Here is a 20,782-nt window from a genome sequence, read left to right on the forward strand (position 1 = left end):
TCTAGGGCATATTTCCTTCATGCTTCCCATGAGAGGTCCATCGCTCGCGAGCGCGTTCGCTTCTGCTGGCTCAAGGAGGGTGAAACCAACACAGCTTTCCTCAAGATTCACGCTGCTCACCAACGCCAAAAGAACATCATCCACTCCCTTCGGCTCAACGACTCTACGGTTCATGATGAGCAGGGCATGGCTAAGGGCCCGTTCGGGAATTCGCCAGCTCCTAGAATCTGCAGAGTGGCGGTTTGCTCGCTCCCAGATTTTATACTACATCTCTGTTCGCTCCCGGAGCGAAGTGTGGAGCGGAGTATTCCCGAATAGGGCCTAAGGATGCTTTCTATCACTTCTCCTCGCTCTTAGGATCCTACTTGCCACGGGAGTTCGCCCTCGACCTTGACCAGATTGACGATCGGTCCTCGAGCATCCATTTTCTAAGGAGATTCTTCGCGATGCTCGTGCGCTTCCCCGTGGAAAGGCTCGGGGGCTTGATGGCTTCACCTCGGAGTTCCTCGTGGCTTGCTGGGACACAATCAAGGCCGACATATGCGTTGTGTTCGACAAATTCTACTCCATGAACGGACGTAGCATGCAGCGCCTCAACGAATCCCTCATCACCCTCTTGCCCAAGAGGCAAGATGCCTCCGCCCTCTCGGACTACCGGCCTATCAGCTTGATCCACCTCGTGGCAAAACTCATCGGCAAGGTCCTCTCCCTCCGCCTCGCTCCACAGCTGGGACAGCTTGTGTCTACCAATAGAGCGCGTTCATCGCAGGCCGTTGTGTGCACGACAACTTCATGTTGGTCCAGCAGACTGCCCGCCAGCTCCACAACCTGCGGTCACCACGCGTCCTCCTCAAGCTTGACATCGCGCATGCATTTGACACAGTCTTGTGGCCCTTCCTCATCGATGTCCTCCGGCACCTTGGTTTCAGACGACGCTGGATCGAGTGGATCACTATCCTCCTCTCCACTTCTAGCACGCGGGTCCTCGTCAACGGGTCCCCTGGCCCCCCGATCGCACTTGCCTGCAGCTTGCAACAGGAAGACTCGATTTCCCCCATGCTCTTCACGATGGCCATCGACGCTCTCAACTCTCTTTGTTTTATGCCCATCAGCGCGGTCTGCTCCAGCGCCTCACGGCCCGCCATGCCGCATCGAGCATATCCCTCTACGTCGACAACATGGTCATCTTCTGTCACCCGTCGAGCCACGACCTGCAAGTCATCCGCGAGTTGCTGCGCGTTTTTGGCGTGGCATTCGGACTCCACACCAACTTTGCCAAATTCTCGGCTATGCCCATTCGTTGCAATGACACGGAGCTCGCGTGCATCAACGTCGAGCTCGCCTGTGCAGTTCTTGACTTCCCTATCACCTACCTCAGCATTCCCTTGTCGGTTCAAAAACCCTCGGCTTCCTCCTTGTTGCCGATTGTCGAGAGGCTTGCGAGGAAGCTTTCCACATGGCGCACAACTATTCTTTCCCATGGCAAGCGCCTCGCCCTGGTCCGGCATGTTCTCTGTGCGATCCCGTCTCACATCATGGTCGCCATCGCCATCTGCCTGCCGGTGCTCAAGAAAATCAGCTGCACCATTCGAGAGTTCCTTTGGTATGGCAGGAAGGAAACCCAAAGCGGCCACGGTCCCGTGAACTAGCAACGCGTTTGCCGCCCTCTCGAGCTTGGTGGACTCGGCATTCCAGACCTTCACCGCCAGGGCATCGCCCTTCGGGTACGATGGCTCTGGTTGCAGCGCACAGATCCCTCCAGACCCTGGGCGCATCTTCACCTCCCGAGTGACCGTGACGCCTCTTCCATCTTCCGAGATTCCACTTCTTGGGCCGTTGGTGATGGTCGGACTTGCCTTTTCTGTATCGATCACTGGCTCAATGGTCACACCATCTCGGACCTGGTGCCATCTCTGCTTCCCCTCGTGCCACGATGTCTGATGAAACGCATGGTGGCCGACGCCCTTCAGGACCGCCACTGGATCGCCGACCTCCGCGGTGTGTTGAACCCCACTTCCCTGACCGAGTACGTCCATCTCTAGAGATTGCTTCGGACAGCTACTCTCTCCAACTCCCCAGACCGCCTGCTATGGTGATGGACTACGAACGCCAAGTACTCGACCAAATCTTGCTACCGGACCCTCTTCGCCGGCTCTACTACCGCGCCATTATGGCGCCTCACTTGGAGATGCTAGGCCCCCCCTCCACGTCAAGATGTTCACTTGGCTCGCCGACCTCGATCGCTGCTGGACCTCCGCTAGACTCGCTCGCCATCGCCTGCTGCAGAATGACCATTGCGCCCTTTGTGACCAGGCGGACGAGACCATGCAGCACATCCTCATCGGCTGCCCTTTTTATCGGCAAATTTGGCATGGCGTGCTTGCCTGGGTTCGTTCTACTACTCCTCCCCCCACTGGAGACGAAGACTTCCTTCCCTGGTACTCGGCTACCATCAATGGATCACCCACCAGCCACCGCAAAGGCCTCGCCACATTGGCTGCGCTCACGGTGTGGTCTATTTGGCAGCACCGCAAGAGCTGCGTGTTTCATAGAGAAAACCCCTCCTCCTCACGGATCTTCTCTTCGATCCAGGATGAGGCCCGCACCTGGGCTCAAGCAGGTGTGTGTGGACTTAGCATTCTGCTAGCATAGGGTCACTCTTGTAATGGGCTGAGCACCCCGTCACCAATGCTCTGCAGCTTCATGCCTTGCCTTTAGCGTACACGGCATTGAGCTCGCGCCCCACCCCCCCTCCCCCCACCCCAATTCTGATGTATGCCTTCTACCTATCAATGAAATAATACGCACTCTTGCGTATTCACGAAAAAATAAAAGTGATTCACCGGGTCACATGGAAAAAGATGCAATTTCATTGTTTCAAACGATAAATCTTCTATTAGGTCCTGATGAAGTACATATTACAAGCGTCGGAGAACAAGTCATAGAGAGCTTAGGGTGAAAACAGAGTTTCCTTTTCTTGAAGAAAGGGATCTATCCCCGATTCTTCACAACAAAGTTAACGGCCACAGAGGTTATGAACGCAAAATTAAATTGTACTCCCCCTGTCTCAAAATTGGTTAGTGTCAAAAAACGTCTTACATTCTGGGACAGAGGGGGTACTACATAAATCATCTGTATCACTGGTTCATGTTGGGCAATAAGCCACGACGAGCGTGGACGCGGTGCGCGTGTGTGTGCGCGCGCTCGATCGCGTCGGGCTCGGCCTATGGCAGGCGCGGGTGCATGCATGCGTGCCCGTGTGTGTTGGTATGTGCGTGTGCGTGTCAGCGCATGTGTGCGCGTGGCCCGTTGTTCGAAATATGCCCTAGAGGCAATAATAAAAGGATTATTATTATATTTCCTTGTTCATGATAATTGTCTTTTATTCATGCTATAATTGTGTTATCCGGAAATCGTAATACATGTGTGAATACATAGACACCAACATGTCCCTAGTAAGCCTCTAGTTGACTAGCTCGTTGATCAATAGATGGTCATGGTTTCCTGACTATGGACATTGGAAGTCATTGATAACGAGATCACATCATTAGGAGGAGGATGTGATGGACAAAACCCAATCCTAAACTTAGCACAAGATCGTATAGTTCGTTTGCTAGAGTTTTTCCAATGTCAAGTATCTTTTCCTTAGACCATGAGATTGTGTAACTCCCGGATGCCGTAGGAGTGCTTTGGGTGTACCAAACGTCACAACGTAACTGGGTGACTATAAAGGTATACTACAGGTATCTCCGAAAGTGTCTGTTGGGTTGACACGGATCAAGACTGGGATTTGTCACTCCGTATAATGGAGAGGTATCTCTGGGCCCACTCGGTAATGCATCATCATAATGAGATCAAAGTGACCAAGTGTCTGGTCACGGGATCATGCATTACGGTATGAGTAAAGTGACTTGCCGGTAACGAGATTGAACAAGGTATTGGGATACCGACGATCGAATCTCAGGCAAGTAACGTACCGATTGACAAAGGGAATTGTATACGGGGTTGCTTGAATCCTCAACATCGTGGTTCATCCGATGAGATCATTGAGGAGCATGTGGGAGCCAACATGGGTATCCAGATCCCTCTGTTGGTTATTGACCGGAGAGCCATCTCGGTCATGTCTACATGTCTCCCGAACCCGTAGGGTCTACACACTTAAGGTTCGGTGACGCTAGGGTTGTAGAGATATAATATGCAGTAACCCAAAAGTTGTTCGGAGTCCCGGATGAGATCCTGGACATCACGAGGAGTTCCGGAATAGTCCGGAGGTGAAGAATTATATATAGGAAGTGCAGTTTCGGCCATCGGGAGAGTTTCGGGGGTCACCGGTATTGTACCGGGACCACCGGAAGGGTCTCGGGGGTCCACCGGGTGGGGCCACCCATCTCGGAGGGCCCCATGGGCCAAAGTGGGGGGGGGGGGAACCAGCCCATAGTGGGCTGGTGCGCCCCCCTTGGCCCACCCCATGCGCCTAGGGTTGGGAACCCTAGGGTGGGGGGCGCCCCACCTGGCTTGGGGGGCACTCCACCCCTTGGCCGCCGCCCCCCTAGGAGATCCCATCTCCTAGGGCGGGCGCACCCCCTAGGGGGGCCTATATAAAGGGGGGAGGGAGGGGCAGCCGCACCCTTGAGTCTTGGCGCCTCCCTCTCCCCTGCTACACCTCTCCCTCTCGTAGTAGAATGGCGAAGCCCTGCTGCGGTGACCCCTGCATCCACCACCACGCCATCGTGCTGCTGGATCTTCATCAACCTCTCCTCCCCCCTTGCTGGATCAAGAAGGAGGAGACGTCACGCTGACCGTGCGTGTGTTGAACACGGAGGTGCCGTCCATTTGGCGCTAGGATCTCCGGTGATTTGGATCACGTCGAGTACGACTTCCTCATCCCCGTTCTTTGAATGCTTCCACGCGTGATCTACAAAGGTATGTAGATGCAATCCAATCACTCGTTGCTAGATGAACTCATAGATGGAACTTGGTGAAACCGTAGGAAATTTTTTGTTTTCTGCAACATTCCCCAACAGTGGCATCATGAGCTAGGTCTATGCGTAGTTCTCTTTGCACGAGTAGAACACAATTTGTTGTGGGCGTAGATGTTGTCAACTTTCTTGCCGCTACTAGTCTTATTTTGCTTCAGCAGTATCGTGGGATGAAGCGGCCCGGACTAACCTTACACGTACGCTTACATGAGACCGGTTCCACCGACTAACATGCACTAGTTGCATAAGGTGGCTGGCGGGTGTCTGTCTCTCCCACTTTAGTTGGAGCGGATTCGATGAAAAGGGTCCTTATGAAGGGTAAATAGAAGTTGACAAATCACGTTGTGGCTTTTACGTAGGTAAGAAAACGTTCTTGCTAGAACCCTATTACAGCCACGTAAAACTTGCAACAACAATTAGAGGACGTCTAACTTGTTTTTGCAGCAAGTGTTTTGTGATGTGATATGGCCAAAGTTGTGATGAATGATGAATGATATATATGTGATGTATGAGATGCTCATGCTATTGTAATAGGAATCACGACTTGCATGTCAATGAGTATGACAACCGGCAGGAGCCATAGGAGTTGTCTTTATTTTTTGTATGACCTGCGTGTCATTGAGAAACGCCATGTAAATTACTTTACTTTATTGCTAAACGTGTTAGCCATAGTAGTAGAAGTAATAGTTGGCGAGAAACTTCATGGAGACACAATGATGGAGATCATGATGATGGAGATCATGGTGTCATGCCGGTGACAAGATGATCATGGAGCCCCAAGATGGAGATCAAAGGAGCTATGTGATATTGGCCATATCATGTCACTATTATTATTTGATTGCATGTGATCTTTATCATGTTTTTGCATCTTGTTTACTTAGAACGACGGTAGTAAATAAGATGATCCCTCATAATAATTTCAAGAAAGTGTTCCCCCTAACTGTGCACCGTTGCGACAGTTCGTTGTTTCGAAGCACCACGTGATGATCGGGTGTGATAGATTCCAACGTTCACATACAACGGGTGTAAGACAGATTTACACATGCAAACACTTAGGTTGACTTGACAAGCCTAGCATGTACAGACATGGCCTCGGAACACAGAAGACCGAAAGGTCGAGCATGAGTCGTATAGAAGATACGATCAACATGAAGATGTTCACCGATGTTGACTAGTCTGTCTCATGTGATGATCGGACACGGCCTAGTTAGCTCGGATCATGTTATACTTAGATGACTGGAGGGATGTCTATCTAAGTGGGAGTTCATTGAATAATTTGATTTAGATGAACTTAATTATCATGAACTTAGTCTAAAATCTTTACAACATGTATTGTAGATCAAATGGCCAACGTTGTCCTCAACTTCAACGCGTTCCTAGAGAAAACCAAGCTGAAAGACGATGGCAGCAACTATACGGACTGGGTCCGGAACCTGAGGATCATCCTCATAGCTGCCAAGAAAGATTATGTCCTACAAGCACCGCTAGGTGACGCACCTGTTCTCCCTGCAGAACAAGACATTATGAACGCTTGGCAGACACATACCGATGATTACTCCCTCATTCAGTGCGGCATGCTTTACAGCTTAGAACCGGGGCTCCAAAAGCGTTTTGAGAGACACGGAGCATATGAGATGTTCGAAGAGCTGAAATTGGTTTTTCAAGCTCATGCCCGGGTCGAGAGATATGAAGTCTTTGACAAGTTCTTCAGCTGTAAGATGGAGGAAAACAGTTCTGTCAGTGAGCACATACTCACTATGTCTGGGTTACATAACCGCTTGACTCAGCTGGGAGTTAATCTCCCGGATGACGCGGTCATTGACAGAATCCTTCAGTCGCTTCCACCGAGATACAAGAGCTTTGTGATGAACTTCAATATGCAGGGGATGGAAAAGACCATTCCTGAAGTATTTGCAATGCTGAAATCAACAGAGGTAGAAGTCAAAAATGAACATCAAGTGTTGATGGTGAATAAAACCACTAAGTTCAAGAAAGGCAAGGGTAAGAAAAACTTCAAGAAGGACGGCAAGGGAGTTGCCGCGCCCGGTAAGCAAGCTGCTGGGAAGAAGCCAAAGAATGGACCCAAGCCCGAGACTGAGTGCTTTTATTGCAAGGAAAGTGGTCACTGGAAGCGGAACTGCCCCAAATACTTAGCGGACAAGAAGGCCGGCAAAACGAAAGGTATATGTGATATACATGTAATTGATGTGTACCTTACCAGTACTCGTAGTAGCTCCTGGGTATTTGATACCGGTGCAGTTGCTCACATTTGTAACTCAAAGCAGGAGCTGTGGAATAAGCGGAGACTGGCGAAGGACGAGGTGACGATGCGCGTCGGGAATGGTTCAAAGGTCGATGTGATCGCCGTAGGCACGCTACATCTACATTTACCTACGGGAATAGTTTTGAACCTCAATAATTGTTATTTAGTGCCAAGTTTGAGCATGAACATTGTATCAGGATCTCGTTTAATATGAGATGGCTACTCATTTAAATCCGAGAATAATGGTTGTTCTATTTATATGAGAGATATGTTTTATGGTCATGCTCCGATGGTGAATGGTGTATTATTAATGAATCTCGAGTGTAATGCTACACATATTCATAGTGTGAGTACCAAAAGATGTCAGTTGATAATGATAGTCCCACATACTTGTGGCACTGCCGCCCTGGTCACATAGGTGTCAAATGCATGAAGAAGCTCCATGCAGATGGACTTTTAGAGTCTCTTGAATACGAATCATTTGACACATGCGAACCATGCCTCATGGGTAAAATGACCAAGACTCCATTCTCAGGAACAATGGAGCGAGCAACCAACTTATTGGAAATCATACATACTGATGTGTGCGGTCCAATGAGTGTTGAGGCTCGCGGTGGTTATCGTTATGTTCTCACCCTCACTGATGACTTGAGTAGATATGGGTATGTCTACTTAATGAAACACAAGTATGAGACCTTTGAAAGGTTCAAGGAATTTCAGAGTGAGGTTGAGAATCAACATGACAGGAAAATCAAGTTCCTGCGATCAGATCGTGGAGGAGAATACTTGAGTCACGAATTTGGCACACACTTAAGAAAATGTGGAATAGTTTCACAACTCACGCCGCCTGGAACACCTCAGCGTAATGGTGTGTCCGAACGTCGTAATCGCACTCTATTAGATATGGTGCGATCTATGATGTCTCTTACCGATTTACCGCTATCATTTTGGGGCTATGCTTTAGAGACTGTCGCATTCAATTTAAATAGGGCTCCATCGAAATCCGTTGAGACGACACCATATGAATTATGGTTTGGGAAGAAACCTAAGCTGTCGTTTCTAAAAGTTTGGGGATGCGATGCTTATGTCAAGAAACTTCAACCTGAAAAGCTCGAACCCAAGTCGGAAAAATGCATCTTCGTAGGATACCCTAAAGAAACTATTGGGTATACCTTCTACCTCAGATCCGAAGGCAAGATGTTTGTTGCCAAGAATGGATCCTTTCTAGAGAAGGAGTTTCTCTCGAAAGAAATAAGTGGGAGGAAAGTAGAACTTGATGAAGTATTACCTCTTGAACCGGAAAGTGGCGCAACTCAGGAAAATGTTCCTGTGGTGCCTGCACCAATTAGAGAGGAAGTTAATGATGATGATCAAGATACTTCTGATCAAGCTCCTACCGAAATTCGAAGGTCCACAAGGACACGTTCCGCACCAGAATGGTACGGCAACCCTGTCTTGGAAATCATGTTGTTAGACAACGGTGAACCTTCGAACTATGAAGAAGCGATGGCGGGCCCGGATTTCGACAAATGGCTGGAAGCCATGAAATCCGAGATAGGATCCATGTATGAAAACGAAGTATGGACTTTGACTAACTTGCCCGTTGAGCGGCGAGCCATAGAAAATAAATGGATCTTTAAGAAGAAGACAGACGCGGATGGTAATGTGACCATCTATAAAGCTCAGCTTGTCGCTAAGGGTTATCGACAAGTTCAAGGGGTTGACTATGATGAGACTTTCTCACCGGTAGCGAAGCTGAAGTCCGTCCGAATCATGTTAGCAATTGCCGCATTCTATGATTATGAGATATGGCAAATGGACGTCAAAATGGCATTCCTTAATGGTTTCCTTAAGGAAGAATTGTATATGATGCAGCCAGAAGGTTTTGTCGATCCTAAGAATGCTGACAAGGTGTGCAAGCTCCAACGCTCGATTTATGGGCTGGTGCAAGCATCTCAGAGTTGGAACATTCGCTTTGATGAGATGATTAAAGCATTTGGGTTTATGCAGACTTATGGAGAAGCCTGCGTTTACAAGAAAGTGAGTGGGAGCTCTGTAGCATTTCTCATATTATATGTAGATGACATACTTTTGATGGGAAATGATATAGAGCTTTTGGACGGCATTAAGGCCTACTTGAATAAGAGTTTTTCAATGAAGGACCTTGGAGAAGCTGCTTATATATTAGGCATCAAGATCTATAGAGATAGATCAAGACGCCTCATATGTATTTCACAAAGCACATACCTTGATAAGATATTGAAGAAGTTCAATATGGATCAGTCTAAGAAGGGGTTCTTGCCTATGTTGCAAGGTGTGAAATTGAGCTCAGCTCAATGTCCGACCACGGCAAAAGATATAGAAGAGATGAGTGTCATCCCCTATGCCTCAGCCATAGGTTCTATTATGTATGCCATGCTGTGTACCAGACCTGATGTAAACCTTGCCGTAAGTTTGGTAGGTAGGTACCAAAGTAATCCCGGCAAGGAACACTGGACAGCGGTCAAGAATATCCTGAAGTACCTGAAAAGGACTAAGGAAATGTTTCTCGTTTATGGAGGTGACGAAGAGCTCGTCGTAAAGGGTTACGTCGACGCTAGCTTCGACACAGATCTGGATGACTCTAAGTCACAAACCGGATACGTGTATATTTTGAATGGTGGGGCAGTAAGCTGGTGCAGTTGCAAGCAGAGCGTCGTGGCGGGATCTACATGTGAAGCGGAGTACATGGCAACCTCGGAGGCAGCGCATGAAGCAATTTGGGTGAAGGAGTTCATCACCGACCTAGGAGTCATACCCAATGCGTCGGGGCCAATCAAACTCTTCTGTGACAACACTGGAGCTATTGCACTTGCCAAGGAGCCCAGGTTTCACAAGAAGACAAGGCACATCAAGCGTCGCTTCAACTCCATTCGTGAAAATGTTCAAGATGGAGACATAGATATTTGTAAAGTACATACGGACCTGAATGTAGCAGATCCGTTGACTAAACCTCTCCCTAGAGCAAAACATGATCAACACCAGAATTCCATGGGTGTTCGATTCATCACAATGTAACTAGATTATTGACTCTAGTGCAAGTGGGAGACTGTTGGAAATATGCCCTAGAGGCAATAATAAAAGGATTATTATTATATTTCCTTGTTCATGATAATTTTCTTTTATTCATGCTATAATTGTGTTATCCGGAAATCGTAATACATGTGTGAATACATAGACACCAACATGTCCCTAGTAAGCCTCTAGTTGACTAGCTCGTTGATCAATAGATAGTCATGGTTTCCTGACTATGGACATTGGATGTCATTGATAACGAGATCACATCATTAGGAGAATGATGTGATGGACAAGACCCAATCCTAAACTTAGCACAAGATCGTATAGTTCGTTTGCTAGAGTTTTTCCAATGTCAAGTATCTTTTCCTTAGACCATGAGATCGTGTAACTCCCGGATGCCGTAGGAGTGCTTTGGGTGTACCAAACGTCACAACGTAACTGGGTGACTATAAAGGTATACTACGGGTATCTCCGAAAGTGTCTGTTGGGTTGACACGGATCAAGACTGGGATTTGTCACTCCGTATAACGGAGAGGTATCTCTAGGCCCACTCGGTAATGCATCATCATAATGAGCTCAAAGTGACCAAGTGTCTGGTCACGGGATCATGCATTACGGTACGAGTAAAGTGACTTGCCGGTAACGAGATTGAACGAGGTATTGGGATACCGACGATCGAATCTCGGGCAAGTAACGTACCGATTGACAAAGGGAATTGTATACGGGGTTGCTTGAATCCTCGACATCGTGGTTCATCCGATGAGATCATCGAGGAGCATGTGGGAGCCAACATGGGTATCCAGATCCCGCTGTTGGTTATTGACCGGAGAGCCATCTCGGTCATGTCTACATGTCTCCCGAACCCGTAGGGTTTACACACTTAAGGTTTGGTGACGCTAGGGTTGTAGAGATATAATATGCAGTAACCCGAAAGTTGTTCGGAGCCCCGGATGAGATCCCGGACATCACGAGGAGTTCTGGAATAGTACGGAGGTGAAGAATTATATATAGGAAGTGCAGTTTCGACCATCGGGAGAGTTTCGGGGTCACCGGTATTGTACCGGGACCACCGGAAGGGTCCCGGGGGTCCACCGGGTGGGGCCACCCATCTCGGAGGGCCCCATGGGCCAAAGTGGGGAGGGGAACCAGCCCATAGTGGGCTGGTGCGCCCCCCTTGGCCCACCCCATGCGCCTAGGGTTGGGAACCCTAGGGTGGGGGCGCCCCACCTGGCTTTGGGGGCACTCCACCCCTTGGCCCCCCCCCCCTAGGAGATCCCATCTCCTAGGGTCGGCGCACCCCCTAAGGGGGCCTATATAAAGGGGGGAGGGAGGGGCAGCCGCACCCTTGAGTCTTGGCGCCTCCCTCTCCCCTGCTACACCTCTCCCTCTCGTAGTAGAACGGCGAAGCCCTGCTGCGGTGACCCCTGCATCCACCACCACGCCGTCGTGCTGCTGGATCTTCATCAACCTCTCCTCCCCCCCTTGCTGGATCAAGAAGGAGGAGACGTCACGCTGACCGTACGTGTGTTGAACACGGAGGTGCCGTCCATTCGGCGCTAGGATCTCCGGTGATTTGGATCACGTCGAGTACGACTTCCTCATCCTCGTTCTTTGAACGCTTCCGCGCGTGATCTACAAAGGTATGTAGATGCAATCCGATCACTCGTTGCTAGATGAACTCATAGATGGATCTTGGTGAAACCGTAGGAAAATTTTTGTTTTTCACAACGTTCCCCAACACCCGCATGGGTAGCTAGCGAGGGATCAGGAGGAGTGGACCGCGTCGGGTGCGTGCATGGCCGCGGCGATCGTGTGCGTGCGCGATCGGAGCGCGTGAGCCGGTGCGCGCGCGGGATGTGGCGAGTGGCAAGTGGGTGCGTTCGAGCGCGGCCCGGCATGTCAGAGCTCGCGGGTATAAAGTCCGCTCCATCCCCATGTAACCGTTGAGGCAATCGAGTTCGAGCTCAAGGAGAAATAGAAAACATCCCGTTTGTGCGGGGGGCGTTCGTGCGCCGGCAAACCTTTTGTGTTCCCCTTCCTCCACTCCGATCGTGTCTCCGGTGATCGCCGTCGCGTGTTGCAGCCCGCTGCAACTACAATTGGTATCAGAGCGAGGTAAGGAAGCGAGGTGAGAGAGATCGTCGGCGTCAATGGCGCTGGTTCCACACGGCGGAGGCGGCGCGGGCGGATCGGTGTCCATGGGGATGCCGGTGCTCGCACCGGACGGCTACACCGTGTGGGCGATCAAGGCACAGGCGATCCTTGATGCCCACACGCTGTGGGAAGCGGTGGCGCCGGTGGAAGACGCGACGGTGAACAACAAGAAGTGCAAGACGGCGCGGGCGATGATCCTGTCGGGGCTGCCGTAGGACGTGCTGCTCTCGGTGGCGACGAAGCCCACCGCCAGGGAGGTATGGGACTCCTGAAGGTGAGGTTCGTCGGTGCCGAGCCGGTGCGCGCGGCGAGGAGGGCGACGCTACGCGGCGAGCTGGATCGGCTGAAGATGGAGGACGGCGAGTCGCTGGACGTGTATGCTGGAAGGCTCGCGGGCATGGCGGCGCGGTTCGCAGGCCTGGGCGAGACGCTGGGCGACACGGAGCTGGTGAAGAAGCTCTTGGACACGGTGCCGGACAACCTCTTCCCCGTCGTCGCCGGCATCGAGCAGTTATGCGTCCTCGAGGAGCTGACGTACGACGAGGCGCTCGGGCGGCTACGCGCATTCGACGAGCGGGTGCGGTGCCGCGGGCAGAACAGCGGCGAGCGGGCGGACGGCCAGCTTCTGTACACGGCGGCGCAGTGACGGGCGCGGGAGCGGCAGCAAGGCGGAACGCGGGATGACGACGACGCGCGCAGTGTGGCATCGGGCAGCGGCGGCAACAAGCGAGGTCGCTGCTACAAATGCGGCGAACGGGGCCATTTCAAGCGGGATTGCCCCCAGCTGCGCAAGGCGGCGGCAGTGGAGCATGCGATGATGGCGGACGCCGGCATCGAGGACGGTGGCCTCCTCTGAGCCATGGCTTAGGGGGGATGTGTTGGACAATAAGCCACGGCGAGCGTGGACGCGGTGCGCGTGTGTGCGCGTGTTCACTCGCGTCGGGCTCGGCCCGTGGCAGGTATGGGTGCGTGCGTGCGTGCCCATGTGTGCGTGTGCATGTCAGCGCGTGTGTACGCGTGGCCGCATGGGTAGCTAGCGAGGGATCAGGAGGAGTGGACCATGACGGGTGCGTGCGTGGCCGTGGTGATCGCGTGCGTGCGAGCCGGCGTGCACGAGATGTGGCGACCGGCAAGTGGGTGCGTTCGAGCGCGGCCCGGCAAGTCGAAGCTCGCGGGTATAAAGTCCGCTCCATCCCCGTGTAATCGTTGAGGCAATCGAGTTCGAGCTCGAGGAGAAATAGAAAACATCCCGTTTGTGTGCCGGATCGTGTCTCCGGTGATCGCCATCGCGTGCCGCAGCCCGCTGCAACAACAGTTCATTCATTAAAAGACCTCCTCAGTCACCCATCATAGCATCTTCCTGCTACACCTCTAATTCCATCCTGCTTCTGCAAAGTAGTCGCCGTCGCAAAATTGGTACTAGCACAGTTGGATTGGGATCAAACCTTGACCATCACTTTTAAGACATGGAGCGTTCCTTGCTACTCACATGCTATAGCGGTAGTGCCTAATGGTTGATACTTTCAGATGTTGCAGATGGATTGTACGAAATAAAAGAACAAAGTTATTTTATCTGTTTTGAGACTGCAATATATGTTATCTTCAACTTTGTTTCCTACGAAATTCCAGCAGACCAACAACCACAGTAGCATACTCTTCTATCGAAAGTGTCATTCTGCTCCCAGGTGCAAATAAACCCAGATGAAGAGTGAATTCATGAAACTAGCAAAAAAAGGAAATTCAGAAAATCTGAATTATTTGGAGACAAACATTCTTCAGCGTGCTCCCTACATATAACTATTCGTTAAAAGATAACATTTGTGATGCTTGGGTTAAAAAACAAAACAAGCACCCCAAAAATGCTTCAAAAATGGCCTTCCCAAAGTACCGGTTTTGGTATTCTTGCCCTGAGCACATCAAAAAAATTGCACGGTAGTAGAACACTCAAAAATGTTTGTTGTAATTTTTTTTGAATGATTTCACTATTTTATGCATTTACTGTTTATCCGGGTGCATTTGCCCCCGTGAGAATATATATTAGATTCCCATATTCTTTCTTTTCTTCTCTTTCTGCGGGGAGATACTATATTCTTTGAAGCAATTATTTCTAAGATCTTTACAGACAAGACAAGAGATAGCCCACTGAATAAATTACTGTCACTGTTATGTCTAATAGATATACTCCATTATTCGGACATCGAAAACGGGAAATCAGGGATGTGTCCATACATGCCAGAAAGGAGACTACAGAACAGATAATCCTGCCGAACATGTGCCACATCTTGGTGAAGAACTTATAGGACGGTGGTGGTGCCCTCCAGCCAGAAGAGCTGCATCATCTCTGAGGACTCACTGGGGAGGAAACGAAGGCGATCTACCCTGCACATCAATAAAAAGTGAGGATTTGAGTATCTTAGCTGATGAATAGAGAAATTAGGCACAAGGAATTCCTAAGAACATTAGAAATTGCATGCAAAATATCTTGTTCAAATATTTTCCGTACTGAGTTTTAGTTTTGGTGGCTACATTACATCGTGAACTGAAAGTCTTCCGTGTGATTCTACCTCTGGATGGAGCAGAACTGTGGTCTGTGGGTGTCAGTTTCGTGGACAAAATGAAACTATTTGCTATAAAAAATAAATTCCTTGTAAACTATGTGTGGATTGTCCTTTCATTTAGTTTTGATATTCATAATGTTCATGGAAACTGTAATAACTTACCGGTGAATGGGTTTTAACAGTTGTAGTCTGAGTGGCAGCAATGATAGGAACTGTGCATGCTTCAAGCTGGTGGTCATTCTTTATTCAAGTGTTCTAATTTACCAAGAAAAATGATGTGCATAAAGGTGTTTGCAGCAAGGAGATAGGGCATTACAGTAGGTGACGGAGGAGGTCTTCTATCATGCTAAAAGGTGGCTTATCAAAAGCTAATTCCTACACTTTTGCTCATTTTCTCTTTCATGGTTTTGACTAGGTTAGAGCTAAGCTTATGTATGCCCTTCCTGGATGCTGGTGTTTGTAGTAAGGCTAGTGCCTCATGCAGAGATGGCCCCATGTTCCTGAAAATTGTGTCGAGATCAGGCTCGGTAGCTTCCACGAGCAGATTAGCAGGAAAGCATCATATTCCCTAGCTTCCACGAGCAGATTAGTAGGAAAGCATCAGATCCCTTTGTTGCACGTACTGTAGGAGTATCACTTTGGCAACCCAAGAAAAAGAGCAAGGGCAGTGAGACTGGTGGAAGACCACAGTATCACAACGTACAAGGATCACAGCTTCAAAATAGTTTGCATCCTCTGTTAGGGAGAGAGAATGATTTATAGGTGAGCTGCCCCATACTGCTTATACAGCCGCTCATACCTATGCACAAGCTAGATAGTATGGCCATGAGCCCATCATGACCACGTTGGATATCAGCCTCTGCCATGCTATCACAGTAGTCTTGGAACACTAGCTAGCTTTTCTCCTTATATAGCTTCAACATCATATCTCCCATCTAAAATGTATTCATTGGAAATATCTTACAGCTAATGTTTTGGTCAACCACCCTCGGCAGACAGCTCAGCAACGCAATAACTTTGTACAGAACTTGTGGGCCATGTGTGTATTCTAAATGAAAGACATTCCAAGATAGTAAAAGCTTTTTTCGATAAACTAATATGAAAGGCTTTCGACCATCTTTGAGTTAATATATCAACCTACCCACATGCTACAGCGGTACTACCTAATTGGCTGATACCTTGAGATGTTGCAGATGGATCGTGCGAAAGAAAATAAACAACAAGTTGTTTTATTTGTTCTAAGACTTAAAACATATGACTTTGTTTCGTACGAAATTCTTGCAAATCTAAAAGACCATGAGTATGCTGCAAGTTAAGTAGTAGACTCTTATATCTAGCATTACTCGTTCCCTCCATTCTATTCTTGGAAGCGATTATTTATGGGTTCTTTAGAAACAAGATAAGAGGTAGCACACTGAATAAATTATTGCCACTGTTATGTCTAAATGATATACTCCATTATTTTCATCCAAAAAGGGAAATCAGAGATGACGTGTACATGCCAGAAAGGAGACTACGAAACAGAAAATCATGCCGAACATGTGCTGCATCTTAGTGAAGAACTTGATAGCTGCATTATCTCCGAGGACTGACTATCTACCGTGCACATCAACAAAAAGTGAGGATTGGAGTATCTGAGTCGTTGAATGGAGAAATTAGGCAAAGAGCATTCCGAAGAACATAATACTAGAAATCGCATGTAGAATATCTAGTTCAAATATTTTCTGCGCTATTCGAGTTTTAGTTTGGAAGGTTACATTACATCTTGAACTGGAAGTCTTCCTGTGGTTAGTGCTACAGGATATCATTTCGACAAATGATGTTATTCTACCTAGGGAGGGACGTGGACCTTGGGTGTCAGTTTTGTATACAAAATGTAATTATTTGATAAAAAAATAGATTCCTCATATAGCTTGCCTAATTATGTGTGGACTGTCCTTTCATTTAGTGCGATATTCCTAATGTTCACGGAAACTGTAATAACTTACTGGTGAATGGGTTTTACAATTGTGGTCTGAGTGGCAGCAATGATAGGACCGCTGCATGTTTCAAGCCGGTGGTCATTCTTGATTTAAGTGTTATAATTTACCAAGAAAATGCTGGGCATAAAGGTGTTTGCAGCAAGGGGCTAGGGCGTTACAACAGGTGACCGAGGCCTTTGATCATGCTAAAAGGTGGCAGATCAAATGCTATTTTCTACGTTTTTTCTCATTTTGTCTTCCATAGTTTTGAGGAGAGGCGATCTTAACAGTGTCTGCTTCTTTCTTTAAAATGTCAACTAATGTATCTAGCTTTCCTGGTTGCCTTGTTGACTGTTCCTCCACGGATGGAGCTTAGCTGATGCGCTTCCTAGATAGCTAACATTTGTGGTACCGAAGAGAAGGTAGATAAAACTGGACCGCAAGCTTCTCTACATGTATTACTCAGTTAGTTATATAATATCATAAGAAAGATAAATATGCATCCCTTTATTCAGCTTAGATTCAATACCACAAGTGTAAAGTGGTTTGCTTGAAACTTATACAAAATGTTCTGTTTTCTACTATAGATAAATTCATACATCCATTTTTTTTTAATGTTGGACACATGCCAAAATTCAGTCTATACTTGAATGGTTTGCATGTAGAATCCATTTGACTCAATTCTGTAATATGGAAGCCAGTGTTTACCGAATATGGGCTGTATGTAATTAACAAGTGGCATGGTCATTGAATTAAAAGTGGAATTGATGCACACTTGAAATTAGATCTATGCATTGGGGTTCTTCAGATATTTCAGGGGGAAACAACATATGTTTCCTGAATTTTGGTTTTGGGTTCTGTTTGCTTAAGTAGAAAAAAAAAAGCAGTCTCAATCTCAATGAAATATCGCAATTCTTTCACCACAGTATTAGTTTACTTTATATCCACTGGGGAATAGCTTTCAGCCTTCAAACACATAGGCTGATTTGATACTTTGCGCGTTCTACTTCTCTTTACTGTAGAAATAGGATAATTATGCATATACAACTGAGGGAAACTGTTTATCTATTTGCATACTGCCCCTTGGAAGCTGCTGATGAGAAAATATACTTCTATTTATTTGACTGATGAGACCTACCAAACTTCCTTGATTTTGTATTGTTGTCAAATGTGAATGCAAGCTCCTTTTACTATGAAACTGCAGGCTTTCGGCTTTTTATGCCCTGGTGGTACAAAGGCTCTGGGATGTACGCAAGAGCTTGGTGGACTATTTTCCATTTAGTTACAGTTTAGCTAGGACTGCATTTTACTCCCTCTGTACCATAATATTTGTCGCTGGAGTAGCTGAAGTTCAGCTACTCCAGCGACAAATATTACGTTACAGAGGGAGTAGTAGTTTAGACAAACGAAGTACTATGATGTGCAGTCCATCAAGTCAAAGTGAGTCTGTTGAAGTAAGGACAGGTGAACAGGTGACCATGTTGTATCATAGCTGAAAGGGGGTCGATGCATCAATGCTGATGCACGTATCTTTTTCCTCTGATACGTTGCAAGTGCAAATTCGTATGTGCTTTACTGCCTTACTGGCATCTTTATAGCTTCAAAACAAAGATGACAGCCATTGTTAACACGGGGCAGTCTTGAAATATGGGTTCATTGTGCTATTCGATGTTTCTGATCCTAAAGCACTGATTCATTTACTATAGTACTCTCTCTCTATCGGTGATCTCAGAACAAGATCTTGGCATTGCTTTCGTCCAAAAGATGTGTGCAACAATGCTCTGGCATAGAAAATTCCGCTGTAATTGCTTGCAAAATTATGCAATAATATAGCAATGAGGACTATGGATGGTATCAAGCTAAAAGGAGGCCAAGTTGCTGATAAGCAACTAGCTAGACGGCTGATTAGCTACCACATCAAGGGATGGTTGAGGCATATAAAGGAGGGGAACCAGCAAACAAGAAAAGGATGGAGTAAATCACGGGATAGAAGCTTACCTAAAAAGAAAAAACAGACAGCACGAAATCGTGAGATGCGACCGCGGGCGCGGTCAGTGCGTCTTGCTCCGCGTCGGCTGCTTCTGGGAAGCCAGCTTGTAGATCCAGAACACCTGCGAAAAGCGGGATGATCAGCTCAGCTCAGCTCATCAAGCCATGAAAGGGGGAAAAGAAACCAGATCGGAACGCGAGGAGGAGAGGGAGGGGGAGGCTTAGGTAGAGGAGGGATCGCGTACGAGGGCTAGGACGTGAGCGGCCCCGAGGATGACGACGAAGAGTGGTACGGAGTCCAGGACGTGGGCGCCGGCCCCCGGCTGCTGCTGCGGCATCTTCCGCGGCGACGGTGAGGGCAGGTTTCTGGGCTGGGTTTCTCCTGCTCGCCTTCAATCGTAAGCAAACAAGAAAAAAAGAGAAGGGGATATATGGAGAGGGTTTTTTTTTTTTTTGCCCTCTTGCCTCTTGGGTTAGGAGTTAGGACGGAGGAACAAAGGAAACGGCTATGACCCTGGTTTGCCTATTGGCAAACTAAAAATTGGTAATGCCAATGTTTGCTAAACGTTTGCAATTTTATTATGTGAGGATGGCGGAAAAAAAACAGCAATCAATCAATTGTCCTTCTCCAAGCCGAGTTGGGTTCTCGAGCGTCGGTGAGGCCGGCAATCGGGTTGTGGCACCTCTATGCCTCCACCTCCATTCCGGCCATGCCGGCGCCCGTGGCAAGCCTCTTTTTTTTTTTATCTAATGATATGAAGATATAATTGAAACGGGATGTTTTTCTCGAGTAAAAATGATGTGTAAGTTAGAAAGAAAGAAAAATCAAGTAATTGGGAGTTAAATTTAGAAGATGCGTTAGATGTCATCCTCCCATTACACGGTAATTTTTGGATCTTAATTTTGGTAATGGATTTTTTGAGAATCAAGTTTCTAGTTTGCGTTGTTAGGTGTGGAAGTTTCTTCTGAAAAAGGGTATGTAGCGATGATACATGCAGTTCAATCTAGCCTACGTTGTGAGGCAGAGCAGACATGGAACATGGTGGGTGTACAAAGTATTTATGTTGCTTTATAGATATTGTATGAACTACCAAAAGTAGAGTAATTAGTAACATTCTAGACAAGACAACGTATCTCATTGTTTATATACTCCCACATCATATGGCAAAGTTTATGTACTCTCCGCCTACTCACGGTTGGTATAAATCTTGGGAAACCCTTCCGATCAGAAGTCTGATCCTAGAAAATTGTCAGACTAGCGCCCGGCCGTTAGATGAGAGCCATGCATCCAACGACTTCTGTTTGGGCTATATAAACCCACGTTCCATCTTCCCTTCACGCCCATAACCCTAACCACCTCGCTGCCCTTCCCTGTCGCCGATCCAATGAGAACCATGGTGAGCAGCATGTTGCTGCCCTTGGCCCTGCCGCTTATCCATCGATGTCGTCGTTCCGACAAGGCCCACGACGAGCGGGCCTCTAGGAAGCAGCGCGTACGCAGCCTTCGTCATCTACTGATCTCGTTTCTCGTCGCCCCATCCTGGAGCATCACGCACCTCACCTGCCACCGGCGATGGTGATGAGGATGTTGATGGGGAGCGGGGCTGCTGGCCTACGACGAGATCGACACCTTTATTCCTTGGCGACCTGAAGATGTCCCTTTGCATATGCCATTGCTCTGATGCTTCCTGCCGTCGACGACGACGCCACCGATTTCTCAACACATCTGCTTGTGCACCCGAGAGTTGGAATGTCGTGCTTCAATATCACAGATGCAATGCTTGTGCATAAAGTTCTCTAGTGCCTATGTATGTAGATGTG

General features: G+C 48.0%; 1 long non-coding RNA gene across 1 annotated transcript; it reads right to left on the reverse strand.

The window, feature by feature from the left end:
* Positions 1–14,541: 14,541 nt before the first annotated feature.
* Positions 14,542–19,419, reverse strand: LOC123151290 (uncharacterized). The gene is made up of 3 exons (XR_006475609.1): positions 19,207–19,419; positions 18,971–19,083; positions 14,542–14,832 (listed from the first exon to the last, which is right to left on the reverse strand). It is a non-coding gene; the product is annotated as an uncharacterized lncRNA (long non-coding RNA).
* Between the last annotated feature and the right edge of the window lie 1,363 nt (positions 19,420–20,782).

The sequence above is a fragment of the Triticum aestivum genome, chromosome 7A (genome assembly GCF_018294505.1).
Source record: "Triticum aestivum cultivar Chinese Spring chromosome 7A, IWGSC CS RefSeq v2.1, whole genome shotgun sequence".
NCBI classification, from domain to species: domain Eukaryota; kingdom Viridiplantae; phylum Streptophyta; class Magnoliopsida; order Poales; family Poaceae; genus Triticum; species Triticum aestivum.